This window comes from Euprymna scolopes, chromosome 5 (assembly GCF_053919585.1).
Source record: "Euprymna scolopes isolate OS-2025 chromosome 5, ASM5391958v1, whole genome shotgun sequence".
In the NCBI taxonomy this organism is placed as follows: domain Eukaryota; kingdom Metazoa; phylum Mollusca; class Cephalopoda; order Sepiida; family Sepiolidae; genus Euprymna; species Euprymna scolopes.
The window spans coordinates 58,767,221-58,779,265 of record NC_136486.1 but is presented as its reverse complement, the minus strand read 5'-3'; the positions used below and the strand labels follow the sequence as shown (position 1 = coordinate 58,779,265).

Below are 12,045 nucleotides of genomic sequence, written 5' to 3'. Positions count from 1 at the left end.
GTCACAGAGGATTGTAAGACCAAAGAGAGAGCACTGACCAGACCTCCGCTGGACAAGTGCGAAGAGAGGTGGGACCTTAGGGAGGCTTAGTGCCACTCAAATTCCAGTGGAGACCAGTGTGATAATAGTCAATAAAAAGTAAAACCAAAAAAAAACTTCCAAATCGTTGATTTCGCCGTCCCAGCAGATCACAAAATAAAGGCAAAGGAGGGGAAAAAAATGAAATAAATACATGAAACTTATCAGAGAACTGAAAAGGAATATGGAACATAAAAATCACTATAATACCAATAATTGTCGAAGCACTAGAAACAGTCACAAAAGATCTGGAAGAAAGACTAGAAGAAATTGGAATCAAATGGAAGATTGATATTATGAAAACGGCCGAAATATTTAGGAAAATCTTTGAATGCAGAAATCAATCCACATAACCAACAAAGAAATCAATCCACGTAACCAACCAACAATTACCAGCCACAGAAAAATGGATTGGGGCAAGAGGAGAACACACACACATACACACACACGCACACACACACACACACACACACACACACACACACATATATGTGAGGGAAGGTACTAGCCTCGACTGATATCAGACAAAATTATTGTGAAAAAAATATGGAGATAAAAACATCAACGAGGAAGAGAACCAACCACACCTCCATTGGAAGAAGGCGAGAGTACTAGAAACTTGGAAACTTTGTCACTCAAATTCCAGAGAAAATCAACGAAAAAATCGATGGTAAACAGCTGTTAATTTTGCAACAGTTATTGAAAAAGGTGCAGAGGGCAAGAAATCTGAAGAAAACTTCTCAGTCGAACTTTAGAGGAACATCTCCGGTTATTGTTAATATTGTTAATAGTGCAATCATTGAAAATGACTTGTGCGAAAACTCCAAGTGAATAAAAATACTACTAATAAATAACAGGTTAAAGTTGTTTGCTTAAAGCATTGTTTAATGTGTATATAAGAAATTTAAGTTTATTCAAGGCAGACAAATACAAGGGTGTGACGGATAAACTCAAACGCATGCAATTTAAGATATATTGGTGGAATCAGTTATGCAGTTTTACTTTTACATTTCATGTATATATATACATAGACACACACATATATATATATATATATTAAATTGAATTGCAGAAGTAACGGAAAGACACAGGCTGAAGCAGCTGTTTTACCATCGATTTTTTCGCTAACAAATGCCGTTGATTTTCTCTGGAATTTGAGTGACAAAGTTTCCAAGTTTCTAGTACTCTCACCTGCTTCAGCCTGTGTCTTTCCGTTACTTCTGCATGCATTGTACCGCCTTCTACAATTCAATTTAACTACATACTATACAATGCTTCAAGCAAACTACACCCACCTCTTATATATATATATATATATATATATTATATAATACTGAGTAAAATGATTCATAAGTTATAATTAAAAATCGGTTTGTAAAGGAAGAACGAACAAAAATTTTGGTTTTGTTTTTCTTCCTTTTGAAACCGATTTTTAATTATAAATCATGAATCGTTTTACTCAGTATTAACATAGCTCGAGGATATATATGCCTACCGCGCTTATTATATATCTACATTACAACGAGCACTGTTTTCTTTTGTGTTAATACATTCACCAATACATTAAAATAAACTCCGCTCTTTAGACTGTTTGTTCTAATTCCCTTAATATATATATATATATATATATATATATATATATATATATATATATATATATATATATATATATATATATATATATAATATATATATAATATATATATGAATGAATGAATTCCGAGCAAAATCGGGTCTCCCTGCTACTTGTAAATAATATAAGTAATATAACAATGTAACGTTCTGTTATCTAACAAGAATATATAATATATATATACTAGCAAACGTACCCGTCGTTGACTGGATTCAAAAACAGCCTACAGAAAATGGACTGATTTATGAATATGATAGGTTATGAAAAGGAAGTGTTGTAAAGAGATAGCTTCGAATTTGGGGGTATCAAAACCAAAGCAAAATATGATAAAAGTAAAAATAAAATAGATAAACCCCATAATTTATTATACCATACCTGTTCACACTGAAACACTTATCACAATATTCTGTGGATCTATAGTAAAAAACCTTGTTAAACTTTGTGACATATTTTCATTCTATGGAGGTCAGGCGCAAACGAACACCCCATAATTTTGTTATACCATATTTCTTCAAACTGCAGAATAATTATCAAAGTATACTTACGCAGATAGATATGAAAAGTCTTTATTAAAGTGTGTGCCTATTTCCATTCTATGGAGGCCAGGCGCGAACGCAGACCCCACAATTTTATTATACCATCCCTATTTAAGTTAAAATATACTTATCAAAGTATTCTTATGTACATCTATATCAAAAACACTTGTAAACGTTTTTTTTTTCATTTTTTAATTTTTTATTTCCATACTTTGTGGACTAGGCGCGAATGCAGACCCCACAATTTTAATGAACCACCGTTCTGCAGGATCAAACATACCCATTCCTGTGTCTCGATACATCTTCTATCATTATATGTAATCAGTTTTTTTTTTAAATAGTCACCCATATAGGAGCCTATTTGTGACCAGACACACGAAAACACCCATCTAGCTGAATCCACTGTGAAAAATTTCCCCCACTCTATATCTGTGCCTAAATCAAAACGTGGATTCCATGAACAAAGCTTCTTTCTTAGAACTGCACGCCTGTGGAACTCTGTTCCGTCTGCCTGCTTCCCACTGGACTACAACTTGGATGTCTTCAAGTCCAATGTTAACAAATTCCTAATGAACCGCCCCCTTAAGTAAACACTTCATCAAATCTCCACACTAACGTAATGTACTTGCAATAACCCTTATCCCTGAGTGGCTTCCGGGCCTTGATAAGTGGTGATCACTGTAAAAAACACACACACACACACACATACACACACAGCTTTATATTATAGATTTAGCCTTCATTGTTTATTTTTGTATTATTAACTAGTATTTATTCGTTTATTTTTTTATTTGTTTTTAGTTTTGTTTTTTCTGCTGTTCTCTTAGGATCGTTGGGGGTTTTCATTTTATTTTTATTTTATAATAAAAAAAAATAATCATGCTTTAAAGAATGCTTTAAAAAGGTGTAACAGTTTAAGAATTTTCAAATGAAATCCAAATAAAATAATTAGTAATACTAGTTGTGACCCAGCAGGTCACGAGTATCTTTCATATCTATATATAAATAATATTTCATATGTTTCATATCGATATATAAATAATATTTACTTCTAACAAACATTCCCACTTAATATCTAACAAATTAAAATTCGGACAGAACTTATAGATTACATCTTGCAACTATGAACACAGTTTCTTTTCTTAGAATGTTAGAACTGTTGTTGAACGTGCTATTTTTAAATAGGATTTTCAAGTTGAATTTAATTTTTATGGTATCTTTTCTGTATTAAATTGTTAGGTGAAAGTACAGAATAGTTTAAAAATAAAAAAAGAGTCACCCCTTTCCATGTTAAAAATGGGTTCTTAAATAATTTTATATTTCAGAATGGCCCGTATTCCGAATAAATATCAATTAATGAAATGTCATTTTGCCAAGCAATATGTAAATTAGTTAACCATAAGACATTGATCACACACATACAGATGATTAGTATATTAGAAAGTTGGAGCATGTTTTACAATAGACAACAGAACGAAAAAGTTGTCAAAAAAACAAATATATAACAAATAAATGTTACCAAAGGCAAGATAAGTTACTCTTCTACCTAACCTGGTAAGTTTTTGGTGTTTTAACTTGAATTATTTATTAAGCTTGAAACACACATAGTTCTGAGCACTTAAGTTAAAGCGAAAACAAAGATGACGACATGAGACTGACACCTTTGGAGTCCCGAGAATCGCTCAAAACTCATAAATAAAACATAAGACTGATAGAAATCCGCCCAATAAATGTTAACGGGAATATTTATTTGGTGGATTACTAACAGCACTTTTATTTATTTTTGACTTTGGAGCGATTGGTGAGACTACAAACGTGACAGCCTCCTATCGTCATCTTTGTTTTCGCTTTAATTTAAGTGCTCACTACTACTCGCGCGTCAAACTTAATAAAAACTTTAAAATAAGTTAAAACGCTAAAAACATTTTTAGGTAGGTAGAAGAGTAACTTATCTTGCCCTTGGTAATATTTATTTGTTATATATCTGGGTTTTTTTTACCATTTTTCCGTTCTGTTGTCTATTGTAAAACATGCACAAAAGTTTTTATTCATACATAAGTGTATACATTTAATGCCCTGTAGCATTGACATTACTAAGATCTATTTTCTTGTTTACTAATGTGTAATAATTTGCGTAGTGGTTGCTACATAGTTTGGCTGGATAACACAGGGATGCTCAAGCTTGCGTAGTGATATGCTAGGTGATTAAAGCACATTTTGCATATGCCCTTTTTCTCATTTCTTCATGGAGTCATTGGTGTCACGAAGAAGACTTAGGATTGTGTGAATATTAGCTTTTCTCACTCTCTCTCTATAATATTAGTAATTAAATTGTTGACAGGATTAAATATAAAATTCGATTAACTCGATTGACAATGAAATATTTGTTTTTAATAACACAGACCAATGTTTTCAGAAATTAAGTGAACAGTTTTCAGTATATGTTTTTCATTGAATTAATTTGGAATTCTTTATGAGATGAGTAATTTGTATAATTTATTTTGTTGAATTATTTGTGGACTATTATCCTCATCTGCTATGTGTTGTTTGACAACGTTTCAGCCAACTATTCCTCTGGCCTTCATGGTTAACCTCCTGATGAAGTCCAGACGAATAATTGGCCGAAACGTCATGAAACAACAACTAAGGATAATAGTCCGCAAATAATTAAAATAAATTATGCAAATTACATATCTCAAAAAGAATTCAAAATTAATTCAAATAATACATAATATTCGGTACAGACCCGACAATTGGTAGAACAGTTGGATTTATAAGACAAAAAAAATCCAACCTTGATTGCCGTTCGAGGCCCATAGCACAGTGGATAGAGATCTGGAATATCTACGATTCCAGGTGTATTGTCTGAAGGTAGCGGTTTCAATCCCATCCAAAGTCGGTCAGGGGATTTGTTGGCCAAACCGTGGTGAGACGAAAACAACTATCGAAGGCAGTAATTGCTATTGATGTACCTATTTACTATGCCTCCCCACGGGACAGAGTTAGACACCAGGGTCATTTTTTAACGTGAAGAAAAGATACAAAAATAAAAATTGGCTCAGTCGTGAAGGATTTCTCCTTCACCGAAGAGAACAAGAATAGAAGTGCAGCATCTGAAGAACAGATGGTATTTATTTGCTCCCCCACCGAGCAAATTAGGCACAAGGCCGATTTTTAAAGTGAGGAGTGAAGGGGAAATGGGGACCAACTCCCCGGGGAGTAGGGGAGCTGGATAGTGACAATTGGTATGAAGGGTTGCCCCTACATTGACCAAGGTCTTATATGTGGGGTCGCCCCCACATATGGTCTTTGCTTGCAGTATCTGAAGAACAGATACTACACTTTGATGGTATTTATTTGCTCCCCCACTGAGCAAATAAGGCACAAGGCCGTTTTTAATGTGAGGTAAAAACCAGCTCCCCTAAAAGTAGGCAAAAAAGGGGGCACTCTGGTTACCAAAAATAATAATTGTCCCAGTATAGAGGGTTTCCCCTCCATTGACTGGTACAAATTATCTTAAGTGCAGCATCTGCCGGAACAGATGGTATTTATTTGCTCCCCCACCGAGCAAATTAGGCACAAGGCCGATTTTTAATGTGAGGAGTGAAGGGAGGGGGAAGGGAAAAAGGGGACCAGCTCCCGAGAGGTGGGAAATGGGAGCTGGTTAAAGGTCAGGCATGTGGGGTTGCCCCCACATCTGGTCTTTGCTAGTCATAGCTAGTCATAGCTTGCAATATCTGCCGGAACAGATGGTATTTATTTGCTCCCCCACCGAGCAAATCAGGCACAAGGCCGTTTTTAATGTGAGGCAAAAACCAGCTCCCCCAAAAGTAGGCAAAAAGGGGGCACTCTGGTTACCAAAAATAATAATTGTCCCAGTATAGAGGGTTTCCCCTCCATTGACTGGTACAAATTATCTTAAGTGCAGCATCTGTCGGAACAGATACTACACTTTGATCTTGCTATTGATGCAGTTGGAGGATTGATTGATGAAAGCCAAAAGAATAATTAGTCGAAACGTCTTGAAACAACAACTAGAAGATGAGGATAATAGTCCAGAAATAATTCAATAAAATAAATTATGCGTCTTTTGTCAACAAAGCAATTAACGTCAGAGAAATAGGGTGAAACTGATCTTTTACTTTACATATAAACTTGCGTAGTGATATACTAGGTTATTGAAGCATTGTGTGAAGGTTAGCTCCTCCTATTATCTCTATGATACTAGTAATCAAACATTTGTTTTTTAATAACACGGACCAATGTTTTCCAAGACTGGTTGAGTGAATAGTTTTAAGCAATGTGTCTTTTTTATCAACAAAGCAATTAACGTCAGAGAAAGGTGAAACTATTTTTTGTTTACTTTACACACGAGATTGTAGATCCATTTAAACGTTCATTACAATAAACATTCCATTAGTCGAAAGCACTGTTTAAGTAAAGCTAACACCTATTAAAGATTTGTGTAATGACCTTGTGTAAGGATGATCGATAGTTGCACAACAACCACTGTTATAAATAGTCTTGATACAAATCAGTAATTCATCGCAGAGATAACAACAACAACAAAAACAACTACACATAAATTCGCTCTTGGTTACGAAAACAACACAAAATAAAGTTCACTCTGTTTCAGCAGTGAATGAAAGACTCGGTATCATAGAAGTATCACAGAGCTGTCACGTTATACCAAACCAAACAACCAGTGACCCATTGGGTCAGTATTTGTTGCGTATTGTTTTTTTTTTTTTTGTTTTTTGTTTTTTTACACAGGAATCTTTTCTCTACCTTGCAACCTCTCTCCCACAGAAGAGACGTTGCGAGCCTTTCCTTGTTTTATCGTTATTTCCATGGCAGGTGCTCGTCTGAACTCCAATCTCTGCCCTCCCCTCGCCAATCTTTCACGAAAAACACCCGTCTAGCTGAATCCACTGTGAAAAATTTCCCCCACTCTTTATCTGTGCCTAAATCAAAACGTGGATTCCATGAACAAAGCTTCTTTCTTAGAATTGCACGCCTGTGGAACTCTGTTCCGTCTGCCTGCTTCCCACCTGACTACAACTTGGACGTGTTCAAGTCCAACGTTAACAAATTCCTAATGAACCGCCCCCTTAAGTAAACACTTCATCAAATCTCCACACTAACGTAATGTACTTGCAATAACCCTTATCCCTGAGTGGCTCCCGGGCCTTGATAAGTGGTGACCACTATGTAAAAAAAAAAAAAAGAATCACCACTTATCAAGGCCCGGAGGTCACTCGAGGATAAGGGTTAATGGGTATACATTAGTCAATGTGGTTATAGTGTAGTAAACATAATGTGAATTTTGTAAATTGGATTACTTAGGGGGACTATTCACATACGGGAACATGTGAAACATTTAACGTAGTACACACATGCGTTAACATGTAGACGCCTGGGACCCAACACGTTGTAGATTCAGTCGCAAAGGAGGCAAAGAAAGAGGAAAGAACTTCAACTCCTCTTTCAGGTTTGAAGAAAAGACCTTTATTCCTCATTCTCCCGCCACACGTGACTTTTCGTTACGGCTGTGACGTCACCCACGTCTCTAATGCGGTCATCTTCTCTAATGTGTGCCTTATCATCCTGAACGTCCTCGTCTGTCTGGGCACACATTTTTTAATAGTGTTTTTCTTTTTCCTTACAGTGACGTCACTTCGCACACGCCTTGGCATTTGCATATGGCCCCATACTCTGTTACAAACAGACGTTAAACTGATGATTATTGTTGTTGTTGTTGTTGTTGTTGTTAAACATCATTTATAACGATTTTGTTGGCATTCGTTTCCCCGATATCTTTCTAGTTAGAATTCTTCCTAGAATGATATCAGGTACTTAGATGAGGAGGCCATGTGAAAGTTACCAACATCCATAAATGAAAATGGACTCGAACTTGGCATATCTAGGTTGTCAGCTTATGTCGTTTACCATTGAGCCACCATCACCGCCATGATGGTGATGGTGGTGGTGGTGGCGACCGTCGTCATGGTGTTGATGTATTATGGCTGAGTTGATAAACGTTTGTTTCTTCCTGCAATATTTTTTCTTATATATATATTTTTTCGTCATACAAAGTAAATGTTGAAATATTCCTCAGTTTTCGGTTATTTTTGAAAAAAAATTTCTATTTTAAATGCTCTACCTAGTAATAATTTGTAATTAACTCACCAAATGACCCATCTCTTATAAAGTTTGTCTATCACTCTTTTCTTCTTTCTCTGTATGTTGTTTAACCTCCTGTTCTTATTTTCTACAGTGTCTATCATCCTCGTTTCCGTCTCTCCCCCTCTCTCTCTCTCTCCTGCTCTCTTCCCACCCGCCATGTTTTTTTTTTTACTTGTGGTGGGGGGAGTACTGCTTATCAAGGCCAAAGATAATGAGTTAATGAGTGTTAGGTAGACGATGAGACAACATTGTGATGATCAGTAAAGGTGGAAATTGGGTACGATTTAATTATATGAAAGGACAGCTCAACAAGAACTTATATTAGACTTCAAAACGTTATAGTCAGCTGGGAAGCAGTCCCATAATATTTTGTTCCACGGAAGGACAGTTCTAGGAAAGAAACTTTGCTTGGGGAATTTTCGTTTAGTTTTAGGCACAGATAGAGGGTGGGGAATTTTTCTTTTTTTTTTTTTACATAGGCATCACCACTTATCAAGGCCAAGAGGCCACTCGAGGATAAGGGTTAAGAGTGTACAGTAGAAATTGGACAATATAGTAATCGTTAGTAATGAAAATTCGGTAAATTTATAAACTTATATGGAACGGCTCATCAAAAACTTGTTTATGTTGGACTTGAAGACAACCATATTGTAGTCAACTGGAAAGCAAGAAAACGGGAGACAATTCCATAGGCGTGCAGTTCTAAGAAAGAAGCTTTGCTCATGGAATCTACGTTTAGGTTTAGGCACAGATAAAGAGTGGGGGAAATTAGTGATAGTGTTTTCTGGTAGAAGGGTGTTTCTTGTGAAAGTTTGGCGAGAGGGGACCATGGATTGGAGCTCAGCCGTTGTTAATAGTTATAGCTTGACGAGTTTGTTGCAAATGTCTTAAAGGTGGGGGGGGGCATAGATTGGAGCTCAGTCGAGCACCTACCATAAAAGTAACAAGAGAGCAGAGATAGACTCGCAACTTCTCTTTTGTGAGAAAGAGGAAGTAGGGAGACAAAACAGATTCTCGCTCACTAGATTTCGAAGACGGTTTTGAACTCCGTCTAGGCAGGAAAGGGTGCTACAGCAGCTGCTTCACAGATGTGACAACGGTTCCTGTTTATCAGCAAAATAAGAAATAAAAAGATCGCAAAAGTTCATTATAAACAAAAGTTAATAACAACACAAGTAATAATAACTGACCTCCCTGATAAAATTGTCTCTGAGATGGGTATATTTGCTGATGACACCACGCTCTATAACAGGCATGAGGGGAAAACAAATGAACACATATGTAGAGAAATGGCAGAAACACTAGAGGGAGACTTCCAATCTGTAGTGGAAGGGGTACAAAACTGGATGTTCACATTCAATGCTACCAAGACTAAGCTCGTTTCCTTCAATAATTGCAAAAACCCTTCTCTACCACCAATAGTAATTTCCAAAGATATGTACCCCCTCGACGAAATTACCCCCAACAAACCTGACAAGCAGCTAAATTCCAGTCCTACTCAGTAGAGATCCCTAGGTGTAAGAAAGCCTACTACTCCAATAGTTTCTTCCCCAGAACTGCTAGACTTTGGAAATCCCTTCCAGGATTCTGCTTTCACAGCTGTACTGACATGCAGAAGTTCAAGTGCAATGTGAACAGACATCTTGCTGCTCATCTCCCTTCATAATATCCCTGCGACTTATGTCCCGATAGTAGCCCCCTATTTCAAAGTGGCACTGTGCCTTGTTTGGAATGAAAATTGAATTAAAAAAAAAAAAGATATATATATGAAATAAAATGGAGGTGGAAGGACCTGGATACTCAACGTTTCGCCCGATTTATGCGGGCTTCTTCAAGAGGGATGGTCATTGACGAGAGAGTTGGAGGATTGGGGCTATATATAATGATGGGGGAGAGCAGCGTGTTTTCCTTATGTAAATTAGATGTCATATATACATGTATATACATTTTATGAGAGAAGAACTAATTAGAGTAAACTAGTGTAGTGGATTACGTCTAAAAGATAAAATATCGTAGAGATTAAAAATTGTGTTTGGAAATATAGCGGTGATAGATTAAATAAATAAAATGACACGAGATTACGAAAGAATCTTTTTTTTTTTTTTTTAAATTAGAAATAATTGAATTGGGATAAAATAGCGCAGTAATTTAAAAGATGCTGTCTAAAAATAAGAATAGGAGGTGATAAAATGGAGTCTAAAAATAGATAATGATAAAATACAGTAAATAAGTAAAATAAAAATAAAATTAAGTGAAATTACGATTTTTTTTTTCGTAATTTCACTTAATTTTATTTTTATTTTACTTATTTACTGTATTTTATCATTATCTATTTTTAGACTCCATTTTATCACCTCCTATTCTTATTTTTAGACATCATCTTTTAAATTACTGCGCTATTTTATCCCAATTCAATTATTTCTAATTTAAAAAAAAAAAAAAAATTCTTTCGTAATCTCGTGTCATTTTATTTATTTAATCTATCACCGCTATATTTCCAAACACAATTTTTAATCTCTACGATATTTTATCTTTTAGACGTAATCCACTACACTAGTTTACTCTAATTAGTTCTTCTCTCATAAAATGTATATACATGTATATATGACATCTAATTTACATAAGGAAAACACGCTGCTCTCCCCCATCATTATATATAGCCCCAATCCTCCGACTCTCTCGTCAATGACCATCCCTCTTGAAGAAGCCCGCATAAATCGGGCGAAACGTTGAGTATCCAGGTCCTTCCACCTCCATTTTATTTCATATCGTCGGATTTAATCCAGCTCAACAATCATATATATATATATATATATATATATATATATATATATATATATATATATATATATATATATACTAGCATTTCAGCTCGGCGTTGCCCGTATGTTTGAAAGTGTATGTTGAGAAAAAAAAAAAACAAAGCGGTAATAGGAAGGCAGGCTCGAACCCATACCACGAAGGAGGAAAAGAATGGGGAAAAAATGTGACGTCTTTACTGTTACGACCACCGCCAAACCGGAAGTGACATAGGTTTAAATTAAGGCTAGACAATTGAAAAGAGGGGATAACTTTCGAAAATATCGGCGAAAAAGGCGACCCCTCGCTTTAGAAAAGTGCCCAGTTGAGGGTAAAGAAATTAATTTTTTAGTCAATTTTTCGATATTTGTTGTCTGAAGGGTCGAGCTTCAAAACGATACTGATCTTGTGAAAATCCGTCGCCTCTGTCGAAAGTTTTAGGCAGACATGCAAACATGCATACATACATTTATATATTGATAGCTTTCGACCCAAACCGATTAAAAAGCTTGCCCTATCTCTGAATATCCTTTATGTAAAATTTCAAATGTTTAGATCAGAAATTGTCTGAGTAATTTGGTAGAGACCGCAGTGGTCAATTTTTTTATAACTTGACCCTATTATGACCCCTTAAAATTTATTGTTTTGGGCTCAAATCAAGTTATTAAGTTAGATCCATGTCCAAGAAATCTATATCTAAAATTTCAAGAGTTTAGACCCAAAACTGTCGGAGGAGTTTGGTAGAGTTCTCAAAGGTCAAATCGTTGAATTTTGGCCCCTTAACAGCCAAATTTCTAGCCGAAAACCGATTAC

At 35.6% G+C, this 12,045-nt stretch overlaps 1 protein-coding gene across 4 annotated transcripts in view; it reads left to right on the top strand.

The window, feature by feature from the left end:
* The window catches only part of LOC145276810 (uncharacterized), a 468,903-nt gene that overhangs the window by 369,460 nt on the left and 87,398 nt on the right, over positions 1-12,045 (top strand). The window lies entirely within an intron of this gene.